Below are 11,960 nucleotides of genomic sequence, written 5' to 3' on the forward strand. Positions count from 1 at the left end.
ATTAAAAACATCCAATATTATTACGAAAATCATCAAAATTACTTCTCGATTCAAATCTCCTACTATATAATGCATCATTGTACATTTTATACATTTACATATGACATAAAAATAAAACATACAGTGTCTTAAAATTCCTACTTAATCGATATCATTTTTGGTTTTTTCAAAAATAATTGAAGAAAAAACACAAAATTAGAATTTAATGTTAAAAAATTTTAGTGACGATTTTATGGCCTTTTGTGGCGACTGTTGTCGCCGGTAAAGGTCTAGTTCTTTTCTAGTGAATCCTAGTTGGCAACACTTAGGTGGAAGGATTAGTCCCACGTGGCTTGCCACGTCAATAAAAATTTGGGATGTTAACTCTTGAGGGTATTTGTGGTCTCTTGAAATAACGGCGGGGGTATTTTTTATCCCAAAATGTAACGAAGGGTATAAGTGGTCTATTTCACATAGTTCAGGGGCAATTTTGACCCTTTTCCGTATGTTAAATGCACCATATTGATTGATAACAGTTTTTTTATAACTGATATTGCTATGATTGATAGTGGAGCCGATGTTAGTTGTATTCAAGAAGGTCTTGTACCTACTAAGTATTTTGAAAAAAAACAACCCATATGGTTAAATCTGCTTCTGGACATGCTTTAGATATAAAGTAGAAATTGCCTAATACTCGCATTTGCCAAAATAAAGTTTGCATTACGCATTTCTTTTTCTTGGTTAAAAATCAGTTATACCCTCCAATTACACTTGGAATCCCTTTTATAAATGTTATTTATCCCCTTACTAGCATAAATGCTAAATGTTTTTCTGCTACTTATGAAGACAGATATATCAGTTATACTTTTATCACTGACTCTATTTCTCGTGATATTAATGCTTTGATTAATATGAAACAAAAGCATGTTGATTCTTTGCAACTAGAATTTTTTAGTATAAATATATTTGATACTTTGAAATCCACCAAAGTACAAGAAAAATTAAATTGATTTCTGAACAAATTGCTATTGATATTTGTGCTGATCATCCAGTTCTTTTTGGAATCGGAAAAAGCATATTCTTACTCTTCCATATGAAGATGATTTCTCTGAGAGTGATATTCCTACTAAATCTCGTCCTTGCCAGATGAACACCGAATTGGTAGAATTCTGTAAAAATGAAATTGATAATTTATTACAAAAAGGTTTGATAAAACATTCAAAATCACCTTGGTCTTGTACTGCATTTTATGTTAACAATGTTGCCGAAAGGGAACGAGGTGTCCCCAGGTTGGTTATCAATTATAAACCCTTGAAGAAATATTTAAAATGGATTAGGTATCCTATTCCAAACAAAAGAGATTTGTTATCCAGATTATATGATGCCAATATATTTTCAAAATTTGATTTAAAATCAGGATATTGGCAGATCCAATTATTTAAAGAGAATTCTTATAGAACGGCTTTTAATGTCCCCAATATGAATGGAATGTTATACCATTCGGTTTGAAAAATGCTCCATCTGAATTTCAGAAAATCATGAATGATATTTTCAACCCATATTTGGATTTTATCATCATCTATATTGATGATATTTTGGTATACTCAAAAACATTTTAAATGCATATCAAGCATCTTGACATTTTAAAAATAATTGTTATACAAACAGGTTTGGTCATTTCTAAACCAAAAATGAGTTTATTTCAAACGGATGTTCAATTTCTAGGACATCATATTTGTCAAGGGAAAGTTACCCCTATTCAAAGATCTATAGACTTTGCATCAAAATTTCCTGATGTTATCACCGACAGGACTCAATTGCAAAGACTTTTAGGGAGTGTAAATTACATTTCCCCCTTTTATAAAAATTTATCTCTTGATTTGGTCCCTTTATACGTTAGGCTAAAGAAGGATCATAAATCACCGTGGACTGATAGTCACACCACTTTGGTAGAGGATATTAAACTTCGTGTTCAATCTTTACCTTGTTAAACTCTTACTAACCCTGGTTGGCAAAAGATTATTGAGACTAATGCATCTAATATTGTTTATGGAGGAATATTGAAACAAATTAATCCCCATGACAAAAATTAGATGCATCTTGATAATGGCTTTTCCTGTAGAGATAAGTTTCACATCTTATCTTTTTTCTTTAGTTGTCGGAGGAAATTTTGTGCATTCTTCAGAGTATCTTCTGAGGTGGGTTTGTCCGACTCACAAGGTTGAGCCTCTTGAATATCTTCTGCGACGTCATCACTGGTTTCACTTCTCATGGAAGTGTCTGATTTCTCATATTGAGTGATGTTGAGAAGCAGACTCCTCTTGACTTCTTCCAAGTAGTTGTTGATCATTGCTTCTTTATCTCCATCTTGAACAGAGATCTTTCGGGCAATATGCCTGACCGAGCTATCAACGATGACTCCCTTTTGGAGATTAATACTATATTCTTGGATCCTTTTTGTAATAAGATCCAGCAGTTCTTGCCCATATAACGTTTCTATTTTGGGATCTTTTTTAATCAGTCTATCCCAAAAATTGTTATGGAAGGTTCTGTATAAGCAAGGAATTTGTTCCTCAGTGAATCCCACTTCTGGGGTCCATTTATGAATCCAAGGGACTGAAAATTCAATGAAGAAGTAAATCTGGTCTATTTTTTCTAGATAACATATATGATCTATGTTGTATAACTCATTAAGATCCGGTGAAACCTTTAACCATTCTTTATATAATTTGAGAAAGGGCTCTGGTAAAATTTTTATAGTCGGGTCGTGGTATGACCACCAATTCAAAAACCAAATTTGAATTGGTCCTGCAAATATTTTTGAACATACCTTTATAAACCAGGTATGTTTGTGTCTATCATTATTATAATGGAGGACTTTATCAAAGTCCTTAATATAGTCCTAGTATGTGAAACTCATTGCAATTTTGTTTAGGCTGATCTGCATTTCTTTCATGGTGGAAATACCCCAATCTTCAATAGATATAATCTGATTTAATTATCATTTTTGAGAAGTTATAACCATTCTCGCTGGTATTATAACCTGAAAAGTTTTGGAATTCAACACTACCAGTACTTATCAGAATAGTTTCGTAATATGATCAGGTTTTGTATGACTCACCCGGAAAATATAAACCATTGATTAGGTACCTTTGGAATATCTTCCAAGGTTCTTCTTTTCTCTGTATTTCAGATTTTTCTAACAGAAATATCATTTCTTTTGTTCGATACCTTTTCATAAGACTTGATATCATCATTGTCTTCTTTGGCTATAGATGCAAAAGTATCACTTTGCTTCTGTGACAGATATGCCTGTAGTTGTGCATATAATTGACTGCATTCTGGAATATCTTCCAGATGTACTGAAGATGAGGAGGCCTCACTTTGGGAGATTTTAGAGTTTATCAAACTCATTCTCCCTCTTTGTGTAATCGGGGAGTTAGAAGCGGATCCGTATGACGATCCTGGGAATGATCCATCCCCTTCCTCTGGTGTTACTTCCCCTGCCTCTACCCTTAGTTACCCAAGGAGGTTCCATCATGCACACGTAGTAATTTGTTTTATTCAAATGCATCATAGAGGTAGCTGTAATAATTTTTTTCATCGAAATTGATGATTTCTTCAAAGTCATGAATAGAGAAATCTTCTCTAATGATATCATCAATAATCTTCCATAGAATTAATTCTTGTACATCTCTATTCAGAGGAATTACCTTTAATATAGTAACTAAAGTTTTTTCAGCAAAGAAGGGCGAATAAAAAACTCATTATGAAGATAAATATTTCCTAGATAGGAAATCTGGAAGAGAGTTATCACTTCCGTTTTTATAATGGATTGCAAAATCAAAAGGAGCTAACTGGGCCTGCCACCTAGCAAAAATCAATTTTGATGCATCATGTCTAAAGTCTTTATTAAACATATACTTCACAGATTGTGCATCAGTTTTTATCAAAAACTTCTGATTATATAAATCATCTTGAAACTTTAACACGCATTTGACAATAGTTAACATTTCATGTACCACCGTAGCATATTTCCTATGGGCATCGCTCCATTTCCCAGAGTGAAATCTAATCAAATATTCATTTTTGTCATGGGATTAATTTGATCAGCAGTAGATATACTGTTACTGTACATATGGGTCACCTACAATCTAGTTTAGTATCCGAACTCAAAGTGTAAATTTGAATCGAAATATATACAAATTTTATATAGTTTAATGACTGTATGGAAGGATCTCATCCTTTTACCCAAGCAAGGGGCTTATCAAGAATTACTACGTATTTTCATTGAGCCCGTGTATATAGCAGTTCTAACCGGGTATAATAATAATAATAATAATAGTAATAATAATAGTCATAATAATAGTAATAATAATAGTAATAATAATATTAATAATAATAATAATATAATAATAATAGTAATAATAGTAATAGTAGTAATAGTAATAATAGTAATAATAGTAGTAATAATAATAATAATAATAATAATAATATTATTATTAATAATAATAATAATAATAAGAAGAAGAAGAAGAACAACAACAACAACAACAACGACGACAACAACGACGACGACGACGACGACGATGACGACGACGACAACAACAACAACGGCAACAACAACAACAACGGCAACATATTCAACTAAGCAAAACAAAACAAAATCTAAAACTCAAAACTACGACTTCGTAGAGAAGAGAAAATTATAGTTTTAAGCAAAAGGGAAAATCATCACTCTTAGAGAATTTCAACAATGGTAATACCGAGATCATTCCAAAATATTTGTAATTGAATGAAACAAAATAAAGAATTAGACTAAATTATCCTACATGAAAAGATAAGATCACTATGAGATTCAAAAGCCATTAGTTGGTACGTTAATATCCAAACACATTGAACAATTAGCTTAGATGGTCAGAGATAGCATATATCATTAAGAAGGACTCATGCTCCGGAATTTTTTTCAAACTTAGTAATAAATCAACATTAACTTAACAAATGTGGAGAAGTGCACAAGTCACATAGAGAGGTTACAACAATTTAAACCTCCATTCTAGAGATTTAAAAAAAATATCACAAATGGATTAGCTATTGAAAGAATCAACAATTTCATGCCTTTTGGGGTTTCCAACCGAAAGAGGAGTTTATCACCATGGAAGAAACATATGCTCTTTTAAGTTTACAATACCCAAAATCAAGGAATAAACACACATACGCCTAATTTCATTATAGGAAAAATCATCAAATAGCCACAAAATCGGAGAAATAATATTATACACACGCGAGATTTCAGAATACAAGAATCTAAATACATATACAAAATTAAACAAAACAGAACAGCTTGAAAGATAAGAGAGGAACTGGGTTTACCTTTCTCAGAGCAGCAAATGGCACGAACGAGCAAAGGAGAGCAGCGATTCTTCCACCATAAAATTTGAATACAAACGGCAAACCAAGAAAATCTGAGCGCCGACCTTCTCGGAACTTAGAACGAGAGAGATAAATATAAAATTCTTAAGTGTAAAACGTCTATTGCCAAAGAACAGAACTCAAAACCTCTCCCTATGCTCGCTCTCTTCTCTCTAAAATGGCACAAATACCATGTATTTATAGCAAAAAATAAATGTTTGAATTCAAATAGCCGTTTGAGAGGGATATGAGAGATTGATTGGAAAGCATGGAAGGAAAAACAAGCAAGAGGAAAACATACCCCTAAAAATCCGGACTCGATGTGATTGCTCTGAATCGCATCAAATTTGGGTGAGATTTTTATCTAATCCAAAGTCAACAAATCAAGCTCGAGGTCTGCAATCTTTGAATATGGAGGGAGGGACTGTAAATGGTGATGGGTGGTGTAGTTGGATGAATAAATTAGGGTTCTTGGTATTGACTTTTCCATTTTGGAGGAAGAAGAAAGGGGAGAGAAGCTTATGTGAGGGCTGGAAAAGGGAAAAGAGAGAGAGCGTGGGAGAGTATATGAATTAAAAATATGGTCCATTATATTTAAAAATTGGCCATTTAGTTGCTAATTTAAACAATTTGAGTTAGATATAATCAATTTGAGTCAATTAACTAAATCAGACAAAATTAAAATAAGATGAATATTTATTGATTAATTATTTAAGCTTCTTAATTTAAACAAGACAAAATAATTATCAAAACTTATTTATTGCTTTAAATAGAGAACTAATTATACAAAATTATAAAATTTACTAATTCAAAGAAATAAATGCGTAATTATGTTAAACATTATTTTTAGGCTATTTATTAAATATTTATATAAAAAAAGATGAAAATTATATAAATCAACATGTAAAATTATATAATTATTTCTAAAAAATACTAACCAAAACTAATTAGAAAATGATTATAAAATATATATTTTTTTAGGATTTTTCAAAGACAATTATTTCAAATTGTTTGAAATTGAAGGAGCTCGATATTTAACTCGAATTGCATAGAGTCAAAATTGGGTGTCAACAACATGTATTCTTTATTAAACTATGATTCCAAGGTGAATTGGATATAGTTTTGTTGGGGGAATTGAGGGCTTAGATGTGATCTTCTAAAATTGATGAATTACTTTATGAATTGCTTGAGATTAGGGCATCTAGACATGAATTGCTTCGGAGTAATGATTATAGACATGAATTGAGTAGATTAAATCTTATATGATGAATTATGATTAGTAGTGTTGAGATTGAGTCTTCATGATGATATATGAATAGAATTGCTAAAGAATGAGGCATGTGATTAGAATGTCTTGAATCCTAGCTAGGTATATGAGATGATAGTAAAAAGAAAAGCTTTGAGAGTAAATCTTTTAGTATGAATATGATCTCTAGGGCTTTGAGGGTAAAATATAATATGATGAACTAAGGATGTTAAGGCCTTGAGAGTGAAGCTTATATGATAATGATAGACAATTAGATAAAATTGTTGTGGAAAGACTTTACCCACCTAATCTACCTCAAAAATGTTTGAATGCATGAAGTGATAGAATCACATGAGTTAGGATGATATCCATGTCTAGTGCTTGAGTCCTAGGTGTGTTGATTGAAAGTAAGTTTTGAACCTCAAGGAGGTGAAGTATGAGATTATGCATGTTTTCATGAAATTTATGTATTTTCTTTAAGAACACTTTGAAAGTGAAGTGTTTATGATTTTTAAGTAGTTGTTGTGTTGTTGAAAGGTTATTCTCATATACACACTTATGTATGATTATGATATGATGTGAAAGGTTTTCTCACAATATAGTGATTCTAGGGTTGAAAGGCTTTCTCACCTATTGAATCTATATGAAGACATGAACGGTTAAAGGTTATTCCCACGCATGATCTATGAGCTATCTTGTGAATTATTTTGGATTGAGTGTCAAGACATTCTTCCATGAATATGAACTTAAGTTAAGACCTATTGTGTAATCCATGGGAATTAATGCTTAGCACCGAGTGGATATTGTATATGAGATGGAAGCTTTTACACTAGTTGAGCCCGGCTTCCAAATGAAAGCATTTACACTAGTTGAGTCCGGCTTTCCAATTGAGATCCTTTTACGCTAGTTGATTCCGGGTTCCCAAGTATGTATCTCATGAGATGGAGACCTTTTACCTTAGTTGAGTGCGGATTTCTAGTAGAAATCTCCTTATCCCATAAACGTTGTGCCCCTCTAGGTTACTTAGCTAGTGGATCCACCTAAGCTAAGAGTGTGGTTCTACCTTAGGCAAGTAGAACAACCCTTTTCGGTGTGGGTAACACCGGATTCCATGTTAAGCTCACATGGTCTATGTCGGTTAAGGCGTATTCCCACAACAAGAATATGCACATGAATAATGAACCCAAATTACTTCAAGGAAGTATTGTATGTATGTTTCTACATGAGATTGATTGTATGGTGTATGCTTAGTTCGGATTGTTGCTATAGTTGCCTTCCTTGATATGTTTGACTAAAGGTGAATGTTCCCTTGTTTATGAAACATACGTTAAGGATGAGATCAAAAGATGATGTATATGAAAGAGGGCCTACAGTGGTTTACTTAGCATGGGTGAGATTTATGGGATCTTATTCATGCATTGCACAAGTATGCCTTAAGGTTACTTATGAAGTATTTCTCTTATGTCATGATGATTTAATTGTATTAACCATGCTTATGGCTTATGTGATCTAGATGCATTAATAATGCCTATGACTATGTTGTTACCTCTTATGCTTATGATTTGTATAATGTTCTTTTATGCCTACAACCTATGCCTTATGTTGATGTCTCTTATGATTATGGTATATGTCTTATGTTGACTAATGTCTTTAGTATGCTTATGTTGATGATTTATGCTAGCCATCATGTTTAGTACTTTATGGTACTAACGCGTACTCTTGCCTACATTCTTATCAATGTAGGGTTCGGCGATAATGACTTCCCTCCTCGTGGCTAGGATCTTAGTAGAGCAAGCAAGTGAAGATTTGGTGAGTCCTCATAGCATCGAGGATTTGACCACCTTTCCTATATGTCTTTCTTTTAAATTGAGAACTTTTGTATGGGTTGTGTCCCTAAGACTTTAATGTTTTAGATGGTTTGAGACAACGTTAAAGACTTCCGTTTCGTTTTATGAGACTTCGATTGTATTGGAAAAATGTTTTAAATTTCCGCACCATTTTCTATTATCTTATGGTATGATATTCTAAGGGAATTGTATGAGACATTTTGGAGTCTTGTACGCCTTGGTACATCTAGATGTTACCCCTGGGTCGTGACAAAATGGCAACAAATATCATGTTAAAAATGAAAAGATGAAGGGAAAAATGTTATAAGGGGAAGGGGTTACCTTTTTGGGAGTGGCGAGACTAGGACGACGACTTCGAAGCGATTCCACTACCACAAGCGGGGATTTACCCAATTCTGAAAAGCTCCGAGTATTCGAACTCGAGTAAAAGAAGAAAAAATTCTCTGTTGTAGAGGATAAATCCTCTTTCTTTTGATGAAATCCCCGCTGTTTTAGAGTAGTAAATTAGTGTCTAAAAAAATCCCCCCAAAACGTTAAAGGAAGAGGAGTATATATAGGAAAAGAAAAGAACTGATTTAGGGGGGAAATCGGGTGGGGAATTGAATTTTGAAATTTGAATTGCTCTTGGAGGATAAGGTTGCTGACTCGATTTCGTACCAATTTCAACAGAATGAAAATGGTATTCGTCCGATTCTCGAGTGAAGGACGAAGAGACAAGAAGATGGAGACACTTGGACAATTCGAGAATATCCTCGTCTCTTTCCTTCTACTCTTATTCTAGCTTGAGGTAATGAGTTCCTCATGGTTTGTTCTCTTTTTTGGAGTCATGTGTTTTATATGTTTCCATGATTTCCTTACTATGCATGATTTATGAAAAGTTCAAGTTTTGAGGAAATGAGTCAATTTGATTGATTTCTACATGTTTATGTGCACATGAGTATGATTTGCATGTAAACTACTTGATATGATGTTATGAGCATGCCTTTAGCTTGGAGTTGACGTTTCCTCCTCCGATATATGCATTTGAGTATGTTGTTAGCTTGGAGTCGATGTTTCCTCCTTGGATGTTAGCTTGGAGTTGATGTTTCCTCCTCGGATATGTGTATTGCATGCATGATGGGCTTCTAGATTTAGTCTCACCCCTCTTATGATGTTTTGAGTACGTCTTATCTTGGAGTCGGTAGTTCCTCCTTGGTTATATGCATTTAGATGAAACTGCATTGTAGGTTGGGTTGTTTGTTCCTCTTTTACTCTTTTCGTACTGGCTTGAATCTCATTCGAGGACGAATGCTCCCAAGGGGGAGATATTGTAACACTCCGGATTCGAAAGAGGGTATGAAACTAATTTCAAAAGTTGCAGGTGTCGACCCACGAAGGACACCCACGGATCGTAGCTGTGGTCCGTGGATGGTACTGCCTAAGTAGGTCCTGAAGGCTAGAACCACTGCCTCACCAATGAACCGTTGGTCAGATCATGGTTCGATGGCCCAAAAACCACTTCCTGACCACAGTCGACGGTCGTGCAGGACGGACCATCAGTCAGTGCACGGTCCATCGACTAGGGTCCGTGGGTTATGATTTGGCAGTTATTTTTAGGGGTAGTTGGGTCTTTACCTAATTATTTTATTCCTATACTATGTCATTTTACCCTTCACTAAGACCCCTATAGAAGTCATTTCTACCCCTAAATTATCCCATTCACTTCATTCTCTCCAAATTCACCAAAAAGAAGAGTTTTCCAATAATTCTCTCCCTAGAAAGCTTGAAGAAGAAGGATTCAACCTAGGGTTTCAAGTCAAGTCTCAATTCTTCCATTGAAGAATAGCTATTGGCTTCAAAGTATGATAATTTTCATCCATGGATTCCTTCCATTCATGGAGTTCCCAAATTCCTCTATTTTCAAAGTTAGAATCCCCAATTGAGTTAGGGTTTTCTTCAATTGTCATGGGTTCTTTTGATTATTGATTTAAATGATTGAATTATGATCTATTATTCATAAATTGATGAAATATTATGATTTTAAGATGATTCCCCCCAAGAACCCATGTAATTCCCATGTTTTCAAGTTATGATCGTGTGATGTGAGATTTTGATTATAAATGAAGAGTTTTATGAAATTAAGTATGTATTGAATGATTTACATGAATTTATGATGAAATCAATATCTAATCCATGTTTTCTAAATGTTGATGATTGAAAGTTGATTTTGAATCTTGGAATGTAAATTATGGAATTATGCATTTTCTTATGAAATCTATGCAAATGTTTTAAGGATACTTTGAGAGTAAAGTATCAATGATGATGATGTTGTTGTGTTATTGAAAGGGTTTTCTCATAAACACGTGAAAGCATAATGTGAAAGGTTTTCTCACATAAAAAAGGATTCTAAGGTTGAAAGGTCTTCTCACCTAATTGAATCAAAGATTAAGAGTTATGCTAATGAAACTTAGTTTGGATTGGTTATGAATGATAATTTTCCATGGATAATGGCTTAGCTTGGATTGGCAGGATGATGTGCCCTTCCATGGATATTAAGAACAAGTAAGAATTGACTATTCTGTGGGATTTATGCTTAGCACTGAGAGGATATTGAGATGGAAGCTCTCCCGTTAGTAGAGGTTGGGTTTCTAGAAGCAATCTCCTTATCCCTTACCTATGTGCTCCGGTAGGATGATTGTCTAGATAGACATTATCTAGTGGATCCACTTTAGCTTAGATTTATGGTCCTTACCTTGGCAAGTAGGACAATCCTTTTCGGTGTGGAAGACACTGGGGAATCATGTTATAGCTCACATGGTCACTATGTCGGTTAAGGATAATTCCCATATTAATAATGAACTAAGGTTACTTCAAGAAGTATCTCATATGAGTTCAAAGTCTTTAAATGATGTTAGCTTGCATTGACCATGCTTTTATGACTTATGTTTTCTAACCCTTTTATATCATGATTTAGCTTGGTCAAATGCATGTCATCAAATGTCCTCTTTTAGCATGATTTAAATGTTTTATGCATGCATATCATACTTGGTACATTATTTTGTACTAACGCATACTCTTGCCTACATTTCTCCCAAATGTAGGGTTGAACAGTTAGGTTTCTCAGTTTCGTGGCAAGTGGTTGATTTCGAGGTTCCTAGCTTTGGTGAGTCCTCATACTTCGAGGACGGATTTTCATTGTTCAGTTTTCTTTCTTGTATTTTAGTTTTGGACATAATGTATGGCCTAGACTAAATTTCTTTCTATTGTAATAAATGGCTATTGAGACAAGTATTTTAGACTTCCGCTTTTCTTTTATAAAAATTATTGGACTTGGACTGTTATTTTACTTCTTATGTTCTATTTCTTATGTTATGAATGCTAAGTGGCTTGTATGGGGTCCCATGGGGTCTTTTACGCCATGTTACATCTAGGGCTACCCCTGGGTCGTTACAGTTACATGACGTCTAATGACCAAGTTAAATCATAAGATAGAAGGG

Source organism: Solanum tuberosum, unplaced genomic scaffold (assembly GCF_000226075.1).
Source record: "Solanum tuberosum cultivar DM 1-3 516 R44 unplaced genomic scaffold, SolTub_3.0 scf00187, whole genome shotgun sequence".
NCBI lineage: Eukaryota > Viridiplantae > Streptophyta > Magnoliopsida > Solanales > Solanaceae > Solanum > Solanum tuberosum.